General features: G+C 41.6%; 1 protein-coding gene across 2 annotated transcripts in view; it reads left to right on the forward strand.

Moving 5' to 3' along the window:
• The window catches only part of clybl (citrate lyase beta like), a 59,847-nt gene that overhangs the window by 19,538 nt on the left and 27,029 nt on the right, over positions 1-13,280 (forward strand). The window lies entirely within an intron of this gene.

Here is a 13,280-nt window from a genome sequence, read left to right on the forward strand (position 1 = left end):
TCTCCATGTGGTGCACAACACCCGCCGAACACAGAGCTCTGACAGCCTAGCAGTCCCAGCTTCCTATTTGCACCACAGCTTTTGCTACAGGAAATGTGTTGTTGATTTAATGATGTGGTGGTGTGTAGGTCTGTTGTTGTTGTTGTTGTAGCAGTAGTAGAGAAACTGGGTTTCCCATAGCTATGACAACTTTTAGTGTAGGGGTTAAATTTTGACACAACTTACAACAACAACACTTTACATGAGTTAATTGTCTAATTACTTTTTGTGGTTAAGACAAACTGCAAACATTCAGTGCAAACAACTTATAAGAATGCGATTAACACCTACAAGTGCATTTCGTACCTCTTAAGAGTTAATACAAAGTGTATAGGCATACCTTATTAATACAAGGTCCCATGGACGACTACAGGGGCTTTCAGCTTACAATCCTTTTTATGTAGGGTGTGGGGAGGGGCAGTGGGCTGCTATGGGGGGTTGTGGCCTATATAATACTTCCATGGTTTTGGCAGTCAGATTTTCAAGAAACTTCCTGGTGTGTCAGGATCAATCAGGCCTAAGCCAGTCTTAATTAAAGGCTTGGGGCTGGGCAGAAGTTGAGGGCAAAAGGCATCCCTGTTGGTTAAAAGAATGAAGCGTCTGTCATTACAACACTATGGGGAGCATCAGCTTTATTACTTAAAATTCCTCCTTTAAAACGTCTGACCATTCAGTGCTGACGTGAACGATGACTTATCTTGATCTCCAAGAGAAATGAGGAAAAAAAAAAAAAGTTCCATTCTGGTGCTAAAAACGTCTTCTAATGTTTGTATTATTTTGGTGTAAAGCTTAGTCTGATATCATTCTGCCAGCTCACTAAATTTGACAGTTTGAGCTGCTTTTTTTATGCATTCAAAAATGATCTAACCTGATCTAAAAAAATTGAGCATGAAAGAAAAGTAATGCTCACTCTTTTACAAGAAATGCCCATTCAACTGTATTTACAGTATTTCTTTTACACACGTTTTTTTTTCCCATCACAGAGAAAAACTTCATTAGTGCATCATTTAAAAGCCTTTCATATTCACTTTTCTCATATTTCTTCTAAATAATACAAGAGTGTAAGAGGCTTGAGCTTAAAAGTAAATTCCTCAGTAATTAAGTGAGGTTCTGATGGTCTTGGCTGGTGAGTCAGTTTAATTTGCATGTTTAATACTGATGCAGTTGTAAAACAAATGTAGTTATCATATTTGACCACTTGGGGGCACAGGCAACTTACAGGGGAGGGATGAGGAGGTTGGAGCAAGGATGTGAATGTTGTGCGGGTGTGTGTGTGTGTGTGTGTGTGTGTGTGTGTCTGTGTGTGTCTGTGTGTGTGGGGAGGGAGGGGGTCATTAATTAAATGGCATATGATCCAAAAGACTCTGCTCACTCAAAAAAACAAAACACGAGAGGAAATAAGAGGGAGAGATGCCACAGATGTCCCTTTTTTCCCCGTCCTGTTTTTGTCCAGTTATAGTTTCCCTCCAAATCCAAAAGTCAGACAGACAACGCCTTAGTATGTTTTGGTCTCCTCAGTGGATCTTTCCAGTACACCCATCTGTCAGACCTTTTTTTTTTTTCTCTCTCTCTGACGTCCGAGGAGGGGTATGGGGGCGTGTTTGTGTCTGGGCCCGGGTGGGTGAGTGGGTGGGGGCAAAGAGACCAGACGCAGTACATATCACATCGCAGGCCAAATATCCTAATAGTCTGATCTCGCCTCTGATCTACTGTCCCAGTCATATCCATGTCCAGGGCGCACCCAGGCACATCCCAGCCCAGACTGTCGCATGTAGTACATGTTATAACACAATTTTTTTTTTTTTTCCATCCTCTGCAACCACGCCTGGCCATTCCTCGTTCGCTCTCTCTTTTCCACCACAAATCTGACGAATGCTTTATCCTTCAACCCCCCTTAAATTAATTTTTCTTTCCACAAGTTCTGCTGACACCTGTAGAGTCCACCAGGTTTCATCTCTAGATCACGTGAATCAGGTGTGTTTATTTTGTCTTAAAGTAATCGCCTGCTTAAAATCATCCCCATACTTTTCAGTGCGTTCGGTTTAGATGCCCCCCGCTCCCATGACAGTCAGCTTCCAGGGTGTATTTGCAGATGTTTTTACTGGATGCGATTTATTTTGATATTTTGTAGCAACATTATCTGTTGTGTAAATTTGAGTTGGCGCCATTTGTGAGCGGAGAGAAGTTGTTCTCACCTGCAGAACTAATACTGTTAATGCATTCATATCATGGAGGGTTATGTAACAGTGCTAGCTGAGATGGAAAGTGCAGCCACCTTGCCAGTCTTAATGCATTCAGGCTCCGCAGTGTCAGATGGCCCCAGTGATCCAGGGGGCTCAAGATGGCTATGCTGTTTAGCAGTCCGGATATGTGTGTCAATGTGCCGGCTAAAATCTGTGTCTGCGTGCTGCAGTGTTTGTTAGATTAGGCTCAGATATGTGCGTCCATATGGTTCGGTGGCGACACGTTTGAATCCTTATGGCCTTGTGCCAAATGTGTGGTGTAATAGATCTAGTGTGTGTGTGTGTGTGTGTGTGTGTGTGTGTGTGTGTGTGTGTGTGTCTGTCTTTTTTTTTTTTTTTTTTTACACTGAACCTTTTCCAACTTTGTGTTTTTGTGATGGAGTCTGCACCCAAGCAGGCCTATTTAGGTCATGTGACTGTGGTGTGATCATGTGACTGTATGGTCACAGTCTGTATCATACAGCCACAAGAGGAAAGGGGGAGGGGGGATTAGTTGACCCACGGGAGAGTGTTAAGGGAAGATGGTCCCGTTTATGTTGGCCTCTTGGTTTGCCATTGGCTGAGAGGCTGCTTTAAAGTAAACGCCAATCAATCCTCTTCAGCTCCGTGTCTCTCTCTATCGTTTCCCCCTCTGCTACCATCAGACAGACGCGGTGACATGAGTTGCGGAGAAAGCTCCCCACCTCTCCTCCGCCTCTTTCCTCCCGTGCACTGTAATCCTGACACCGAAAACCGCCCCTCAGAGAACAAGTGTCAGGATCAGAATAGAGTGTGCAGTCAACCTCCCCACCCATCCCCCCCATCCCCCTTTCCCCCTCTGGTTAGCATGTTTGATAGTGCTAATGTTGATGGAGGTGACAATTAACTATACAATGATCACAGTGATGCCACTTGTACTGCTGCCTTACAGCCTCGCTAAAGAGATAAGTAACTGATCTCAACACGACTGGGACCGGGCAGATGACGGATAAGCACATAAAGGGACAGTTCCTTTGGTGAATATAGTGTATGCTTGCCTACCAGATGTTCTGTAAGCCTTCTCTGCTGCATATTTGACTTGCTAATATCAGCTGACTATTTATAGTTCCTCTTGAAGCTTTGAACCTTAATCGAGCGCTCATCATTCTATATGTAGGGTAATGATTAAACATCATATATGTACAAAAGGCAATTCTCTGTCAAATGTTGCTCTTTGAAAATAGGATTTAAGTTACCCTGGGAAAAAGCTCCATATCCATTTGAAGCAAGTCAGCGGGGAAATACTGCGAGTCGTGTTGGAGGAATTAGCTACTGTCCTTATTTGTGCCACAGACTGCTAAAAGCACACAAGTGCACATATTTGCTGCTGCTTATACTGATTCAGACTTCTTTGCCAGGCCACCCATGGCTGCCTTTGAAAAACAGCGGAAATGTTTTTTGGAGACATAACCTGAAATGTTGACCATGTTGCAGCCCCCACTGACAGGCTGTGAAACAGCCCAAAGATATTTGCATTAAATAAATGAGACTTTCTCTCATGTCCAGCCCTGCTGCGGCCAAAGGTTTACTGTCGCAGATGCATGCTCCATCTGGCCCTGTTCTCCTCGTCTCCAGTCTTTAACTGTTCATGGTTTGGCCTTCAATATGGTTTATGGTTTGTTAGAGGCTCAAATTAGAATCTTTTAACTTTAACATTAAAATGGAGTAAAGCAGGATATAAGTCAAAAGAAGTCTCATTTGACTGAGCTGTCAACAGCATGTCCAAAGCGAGTCCCACCTCTCTGTCTGTCTTGCTCAGGATTTTGGGTAATACAGGGGCGTAAGGGGGTCAACTAGTCCCCTATCCTGTGCAAACACGGACATGGTGACAAGCGATGGGACAACAAATCTCCACGAGAACCACGCTGTCCTGCCAACATTCTCCCCGCCTCCCCACTACCAGCGCAAACCCCCTCACCCCTCGGCCCAGGGATGTGATCTTGCATAGCCAGCATAATGAAGCCATATAAGCCTGTTATTTGCTGCTTTACAGCTTGTTTTATGAAGGTGAGCTGACAAGCAGCTCCCAGAATGGTTCCTGCCACTTTAACAGACAGCATTACCAAGAGAAAAGGAGCGGTGTGGAGGGAGGGCAGGGCAGGCTGGAGAATGTGCTGGGGCCTTTATGTTAGCCCTGCCAGGGCTTTGATGGGTAGAGGTCTGGCTGCAGGCTATCACTGGTACATTTTACGTCTTCCACCTTTTGTCAAGGGGACATTATTGACGTTTGACCTATGTTACTATTCCCACCTTCTCCTCACTAATCAATTACCACATCGATCCATTAATCAGACAGGTTGATGGCCAGTGAAAGGGCCCATGAGTATGTGTGAAAAATTGTGGAATAGGCCTCGGGCTATCGCGGAGGAGGGCCTTCACCTGGGGAGTACACTGTGTGGAGTTTGGCTTAACAAGTAGTCCTAACCTTTAATTTAGAAGCATAAGGAGGATCTTAAGTCGCAAGAAAATACATTCTATTTTCTTACCATATACAATTCATTTTGAAGGCATATTTATGTGAAAGTGATTAATTAATGCAAGCAAAATTAAGAGGATTTTTTTTAAATTGCCCTTCTTCTTTTATTAAACCTGACCACCTATTTAAGGTTTTGCAAATGCAACACACACACACACACACACACACACACACACACACACACACACACACACAAAGGCTGTGGGGTTTGCCATCTTAAAACAGTTATTTATTTTCTACACTGGGAAATAAAAACAAACAAACAAAACACAGTCGCTCCCAGCTGAGAAGCCATCAGGGTGAAAATCGGCAGGAAGCGTTCTTGTTAAGAAAGCATTATTTAGTATGACTTAGGAAACACTGGCACAAATATCAGCAGTCATTACACTGTGTCACTAGAGACAAGGATGCTTTTTGAATGAGAGCAAACATGTTTTTTGTTGGTCTGACTGTTTCCATGGTGGTTAGGCAGTAGCATAATTGTGTTTAGGACACAAACAGAAACGGATCAGACGCACAGACAGCCAACAGATCAAAACGGAAGCTGCGGGAGCGGAACCCACCACGCTTTGATTAGGTTTGGTTTGGTTTCGGTTTGGTGTGTGCAGACTAAAGCCATCACCCCAGTCTGTCTCTGCCCTTGCCAAGTTGTTTGCCAAAACAGGGAAAGATTTTGGGAAAGAAAGTTAGCGAGAGAAAAGAAACCCCCCCTCCTCCCTCTCAGTCTAAACAGGGTCCAGCCGACAGTCACCCAGCTCTTGTGGGTTTAGTGAATTGAGAAGACACTTCTTGTGTGGATTTTTCAATTCTTCAACATGTCATTTGGCTGGGAGTGCTATTGTCCCCTGGCCCTTTTCTCCCTGCTCCTTCTGCCGAGACGAGTCGTGTCATCCCCTCGTGATCAGCACTTTTGTTGCCTTTGTTTTTGGCCCTACCTCAGAAGTCCATCTTGTCTTTTATGTCCCTGCCTTTCATGCATAAGGGAACAGTTGTGGCCTGTTGTGGGGCTGTTCCACTGCATTTCCACCAGTGGGGTTTCCTTTCATTCTCTTCAAAGTACTACAATGGGGCTGTGAGGGCCTCAATGGCCAATGCAGAGTGCACAATCCTACAGAGCCCGCTCATTTTGTTTTGCCAGAGTCAATAAAAATGCTAAGTTAAAAGCTAACCCCCTTATGCCCTCCTCGAATGGAGCGACTTGTTTGACCTTTCTAAACCCCCCTCTCAATTAACTTTTAATGATAAATTCATTGATTTCTTTTCTGTAACTGTCATCCAGAGTACATTATTCTGATGCTATTATTCATTAATTTGCCTCATTCATTTACTGTATATACAGCATGAGCTACACAAGGGCTTGAATGCATCTGTTGAGTTGTTTATGACAGACAGAGAAGCAAAGGCAGCAGGAGTGACATCTACCAGTCATTAAAGGTACTTTTGTCCTTTACATCCTGACGTTTCCCTGCCCTGAGACCTAGATTAAGACGTCTCTGTTCTATCACGGAGGAGGTGGATTCAAGTAGTTTTATGTGCAGGGGTGAAAAAAAATAAAAGAGAAGGAAAAAAAGACCGCTTTCGTCTCCGAGCATTACGGCAGAGGCCTCGCATAAAAGCATTGTGTGCCGATTTGTGAGCTGGAAGAAAGCCGGGGACTTTGAGGAGGATTACAGGTAGGCAGACATTGGCTGCTGAAGATAACTGCCATGACTTCGTCCTCATTGTGTAGATTAAGGCATGAAACCCAAACTAATGAGACTGGAAAGGGGAGAAGGCATGGATGGGAGGATGAGTCAGGGGTTTTGTTGATGGTGAGGGACATTGTCACTGGAATTGGCAAAACGAGAAAGATGTAGGGACATGATATAATCTGGGGTAGGGAGATGTATAAAAAGGTTCTCCAATCAGTGCAGACATGACATGCTAACTTATGGCTGAGGACTTTGATTAAAGGTGGGTAAATCGTGGTCTCTTCTGCATGTAGGGCATTGCATCTTTATATGCACATGTGCTGTTAATGGAACACACGAACAGCACATGTAGCTGCTGTTGGGTGCAAATTTTTGTTTGGTAGCACAGCACGGTCAATACAGACATCATTAACAACATGTTAGCATGTCCAGTATGCTATTGTGTAGTCCCCAGTAAACTCTGCAGCCCCCAGCTGATCTAATCTGGAGAGGAATGGATCGTTCCCCCTCGGTTCCAACTTGCTGGAGGGCAGTCAGAGAAAGCAGGGGGCAGAAAAGTAAAAGAGAAGTGTTTGATTCTTTCCTCTCCCTGTCTTGGGTGTCTGTGGTTAATTTTTCAACATTTCTCTGCCATCCAGTTGTGTCCTCAGTCCTGAGGCAGTGTGATGAAGAAAAAAACCAAAAAACATACACACACAGCATCATGCTGAGAGGAGGACATGTGCGGGGAATGCTTCAGCTCTCTTTTTTCACTCTAAAATAGCAACAACAAAAGTGTCAGACAGGCAGGTGGACATGAAGCTAGGTAAATATTGATGACTTCTTGACCATTTTATTTCCCACCCGCAGACAGCTTTCAGCAGACCGAGGGCTTGTTGACGCTTCAGCTGCATCGATTTCCTCCCTACTCTTTATTCATCTTTATTTTCACCAAATTTAATCTGGAATCTTAAGCACCACAGACCACAGAATGTAGTTTGCATATTAAGAAGGAGCTGATTATTGTGGGGTAGAAACACAGATCTTTAATTTTGTGCATTTTAGACACAGCTTCTGCCTGCGCCCACCATGCTGGAGATAATTGTGGAAATCTACATATTGAGAGGGAGCCTGTCATCGGGGTCTGTTTTGGAGTAGGCCTCTTGTTATCTGCTGTAATTCATGTGGCAGGATGAATATTACCACCTGAATTAGGCTATTATGCTGCCATGTGGAGGCCAGTAGAGTTACAAGAAATAGTGATCATCATGTCATGATAATGAAGCAATTACTACAGGCTATCCATAATACAATATTGGCTGCCAGACCACAATCAACAGTTTAAAACTGTATTATGTGACATATCTTGCATTAAATGGAGTATTCATCCAGGTCTCTAATAATGTACAGTTGCCGTGGTGGAACATCTGTCTGGCAAGAACATACTGTACTACACAACCTCACAATTAAAACAAAGAACTTTCTCTTCTGTCCCAAGTTTGACAAACAAAATCCACTACAAACAAGGTTCCTTTCCTTAGAGACCGCGCACATTTTTAGATAATCATTCAACCAGAGGAACTCATTAGAAAGGAATAAATTACATTTTTACTAAAAATGTAAAAATATAATGAGCAATAACACATAAAATGGGCTTAAATCTTTAATCTCACTGATAACAAACAAAGTCTTGTCTCCTCAGGGAGACTTTTAAATTTGCTTGCTTTTCTAACCAATGGAAATGTAGCTGAAGATGACTGAGCATACATATCTTTAACTGTCGACAGACTTCTGCTTCACTGAAGGCTCTGAACCGTAGCTGCTTTCATGATGGATGTTTATAATTTAGTCTACTTACATAACAACGCACTATTTCCTTGGAAATAAGGGAGGATTGACACTGAGCATTGTAAATATTACTTTAAAGCCATTAAAAAAAAAAGTTTAAAAAAAAAAAGTAAATGAATCCTAGCGTAATCCAGTGAAATGTGCAACAAATCTTTCAAAGGAAACAATAAAATACATTGTTTAACTGTTCTCAAGAGTTATAGATATTCAAAACTGTTAGAAATCACTGTAATAGTTGTAAATAAATCAAATTTATGTTGTGACAATGCTATTGTTAAGGTTTGGTTAGGTTTAGGCTTGTTTTTTGTCACAGTAGGTATCTAGTTAAGGGAAAACTTCACGCTTTGGTTTCTTTTTATACTTTTTTCAATGTTGTTTTTTTAACATTAGATGGCCTTCAATAATTAGTGACAACAATTCATTTTAAGGAATGACTCTCTTCATGGTTAAAACAAAACAAAAAGCTGTGACTTCTTGTTTTACCCCGAGCTTGCAGGCATTATGCCAACATTACCCATCTTCCTTTGCTTCTGACTGACCAATAAATCCTGCAGCTGCTTGAATGCCATCAGTTGAATATGTACTGCCATCCAAAGCTGTATTGTTTCACATTTATATCTGGCAGTTGGAGGCTCCCATCCCATATCGCCATTGATGACCAAAACTGATGTACACTCATGAAAAGCTATGGTGAATAGCTGTGTCGTAAACTTTTACATGTTCACAAACCCATCAAATGCCAGAAAGCATAATCTGAAACACGGGATGTTTCCAATTCTATATGTACTTTGACATTTCTTACTGACATGCTATTGCCGGTTACCTTGGGAGGCATATTGATGCACCTGACTGGATTAAATAACCGGGGATTTCAGAGATAAGGAGAAGAACGTGGTGAACGTGTACATTAGTCACATAGTTGCCTGAGAGCGCTGCAGATAAAATGTGAAGTTCAAGGATATGCGGTTCAAGGTGGAGTTATTGTAGTTAGATGGTACCGAGGCGCCGACAGTGAGTGTCAGATCATCAGAGGCTATTCGGCTGGATTGAAGATCAGTTGGTAGTTCTGTACCTGTGAACTGCTTTGTCCAAGACACTGTCTGGTGTTGGAGGAAGACAGACACAAATCTGCATGTAAAATCCAGTTCAGCCAGCGTGGAAAACTGCCATATAGAAGGATAATAACCCTGAATGATGTTAAACCCAATGTTTTTGGGCTGTTCATGATAATTACTTGTTGGATAGCAGGTCCGTCTGTAACATACTGTACCGATCGCTGAGGAAGACCCATATCTAGTCTAATACAGAGCTCACCACCCCTCATATATCACCCATCCTCCCCCACTAGGCCCGAGTCTGCTGCAGCTTCCCTGCTAATAAGAACCAGTCCCTAGTAACTCACACTTACCTCTGATCTCAGACCAGTAAACGTAGTCACTACGGCGAGGTCCGACCGCTTTACAGCTGCTATATGGCCACACAGCCCTGTGTTATCATAACCCTTCATTTAAAAAAACGGAAAGAAAAAAAGAAAAACGAGGAAAAGAAATTAGTAACAGAGGTGCATATGGTGCCTTGGGGACTGTTTAAAGATATACAACCCAAGTTTATATTGATCTAATAATGGGGAAATCTCAACTAGATGTGGTATGATGTAAACAGAAATTTTCAAACAGCATGTAGTTTGCAGAAGTGATGCGTGTATTTGATGACAGTGGCTAGATCCTCACTGGTCACAGCTTTGCTCAAATCTATCTATGATTATGGCTGCCTGACAATATAAGCAGCTGCTCTGGGTTTTTATGAGATAATTGTTGTGTAGTACTTTTTTCGAGCTCTACCATTTCTTTTGGCCTATTTGTCAAACCCTAATGCTAAAACAGGGCCAGGTTAATTGACATTTAGGTACAAGTTTAGTGTTTATTATTAATGTACACAGACTGCAGTTTTATATTATAATGATAATTGAAAACATTTTATTTTCTTTCCTGCCTACCTAAACCTACCAACTGGAAAAAGGACACATTAAAGGTTTTTCAGGTTTCCTTTTAGTTTATTAAAAGAGCAGAAATGTATGTCAATTGTGGTTTTAATGTAAAATGTACGTAAAAAAAATTACAAAAATGCAGATGTTATCATTTAAGTAATTTTTCAAGTTCCAGCTACCCCATTTCATAAAGATCATAACCATCAGTTGCAGCCCTAAAACATGGCCGTATAGATCGTCTGTGAAGCAGCTTATTACAACATACTTTTGCATTTATTGCGACGTCTGGTGCCCGTAGTAATTATGACAGAAGCAAAAGAGGAAGTCGAGTTAACGCAGTGTAATTAGTGACAAACTATGTTTAGTAGGTGATTGGATGGTTCAAATGCAGGACTTTGACCCAGCAGACCACTTTTTATGTCCCATATTCTTAAAGCTAACAGTGGTTTGGTGCCATCTCAGAAGGATACAGTGTTTACTACTGTTCCCGTTACGACAAAGTCTGGCACGCCTTTCGCTGTACCCTCCAATGGTCAAATGTCGTTTTGGCAAATGAGCTATTATCTTGTTAATGTGTCAGGATATGTTGGTCCTGTAGAGGGCTCTGATTGGAGATGGATCTATTTTGTCATATTGGGATGAGGATATGTTGACTCCAAAGATCCTTCTGCATCGCTAAGGCAAGACCACCTCTCTGGTAAATGGCATCACACGAATCTTAACAAGTCTTAACATTGGTCATTCATGTTCTTACATGCCCTCCGACTGTGCTGTTTCTTGCATAGATAAAGATAGAACTGAGAACTACAGTTTTATCATAGCTGTCCTGTAGCTTCCTATTAAGCCAAACTGCATTTTCTTCTACAACCATGACCTAAATACATACCTTGACTTTGGGCTCTTCAAACAGGAAACGCCACAACAGAGTATTATATTCAGACTCTCGTTATATCGTGTATTTATATTTTACGAGGCCCAGCATGCTTTCTACTTCCTGTCAAACTGCCAATATATATCATCTTTTTATTTTCAAGGAGATCAGAGCACGCTTTACTGGACTACTTCCTCTTGGAGTTATTTCAATGCCAGTGTGAGGGGAAGAAATACAACCCAGCTTACCTGCCTCATCCCTTCTTTACCCCTTAGTTACCAGTTTACAGTAAAATGAGACCTCCTGTGGGCACTTAAAGACTAGAAAGAGGTAGAATGGCCTCCGTTATTAACCTCTGCTTCTGTATTGACTTTAGCCAACATCAAGGCACCTCCACTCCCTTTCTTCATTCTCAGTTTTCCCCTTTCATAATGTAACCATACTCTTAAATTACAACCATCATCATTTTTCTTATTTTACATATTGTAATATATTTGCCTTTGAAGTAGGCACTTAGTATGGCTTTTTAACCATTCCCTGTGAGTAGTATACGCAGAATAGACTGCTTCATTTAGGTGTCAACAGCCCCCTCACCCCACCCCACTCTGATTTGCTTTTTACATCTCTTCCCAGTCATTTTGGGCTCTGTACCTTTTTTGTCCCAAAGATGACTGTAAGCGTGACCCGATTTAACAGTTCCATGATTTGCATGTTTTTGGGACATAGTCTACCCTCCAAACTTCATCATATTTTCTCCTCAATTCTTTTGTAAATAGACTCTGCACATGCCTCAAAGGGTTAACATGCTGCAAGCATTCTGAATTGGTTTTATCTCCCTGCTACAACTGTAACATCTCACTGTAGATCACTGGAGGGCATGTGGAAGCGTAGTTGACAGGATTAAATGGCCATTGAAGTCACTTTAGCTCCTTTAGAGAGCAAAAGACAAGAAAAGAGAATAAGTCGGCCCCCTCTTTTAACAGGATGGATATCCCCTCTCTTGCTTTCTTTCATTTGCTTTCCTCAGGCAAATAAGGACACTATGTACCAATAAGACCCCTCACAGGACTTCTGATACCCAGAGAGAGTTGGCGGGAAGAGAAGCTGGCTCCTGCTGTAATTAGATATATCTGATCCTAAACCCTGAGCTTTTTATTAGGACCAATTGTTTCAGAAGCCCGATTGATGGTACGGATTATCAAGCTGTGACAGTTTTGTGGGTGCAAAGGGTACACAAACCAGTATCGATGCTATTGTTGCTGACTTTGTGTGTAAACCATTGACACAGTTGAGAGTGCATGTTTACAGTGATGAGGACCATGTCAGGTATTAGTCAAAATTACATTTCATGCTGTTGTAATCCAACAATTTTTTTATTTTAGGTTGTTAAAGAGGAACTACTTTATACACATTTTGCTTGTATTTTGCTGCACCACAGAATCTCTGTCATGCTGCTTGCTAAATATCTAAATATAAAATAGTCCTTAACAAACAGTTTATAGCATTTATTTCTCATAAGAATCATTCTCCAAAGAGCAAAGATACAGCAGAACATGGGAAAAGCATTTAGAATGGAAAAAAATGTGCTGTGCGGGGGTAATTTAATCAAATATATAATAATAATTTTTTTTTTTAAATGGCAACTTTGCGACTACAGTCCTGTGTTGTTGAATATTTCAATTTATTTCAAGTGTGACTAAAAGCTGTGTGCAGCTCATTTACCTTTTTAAACTAGAATTCTGTAAAACTGCTCTGACAATCAGTCCTGAAGGGAATGTTAAATGATGTGCTACACAGAGGTCATAAGTATATACCTCTATTTTTAAAGTCTCTCAAGCGTTCATCAGTGTCCATTGGTCAACAGGCCCAAACACATTAGCACAACAGAAATGTGATAAAATCAAATACAGTCACTGAAAATGCATCACTTAGTCCATATAAAGGCACATAACATCCCCTCCCCCACCCCCTCACCCCATCCACCCTGTGTAAAATATGTGTTAGGTGCACCTAAGTGATCCACAAATTTAGGGTGAACACTAACTGCCCTGCAGTGGTCAGAGTAGTAATAACGTTACAAAGTTTAACTACAGAAACCCTTCTTTTTAAGTTATTGTCACACAGTTAA

Source organism: Embiotoca jacksoni, unplaced genomic scaffold (assembly GCF_022577435.1).
Source record: "Embiotoca jacksoni isolate LCO1_2020_lvr unplaced genomic scaffold, fEmbJac1.0.p SCAF_2, whole genome shotgun sequence".
NCBI lineage: Eukaryota > Metazoa > Chordata > Actinopteri > Embiotocidae > Embiotoca > Embiotoca jacksoni.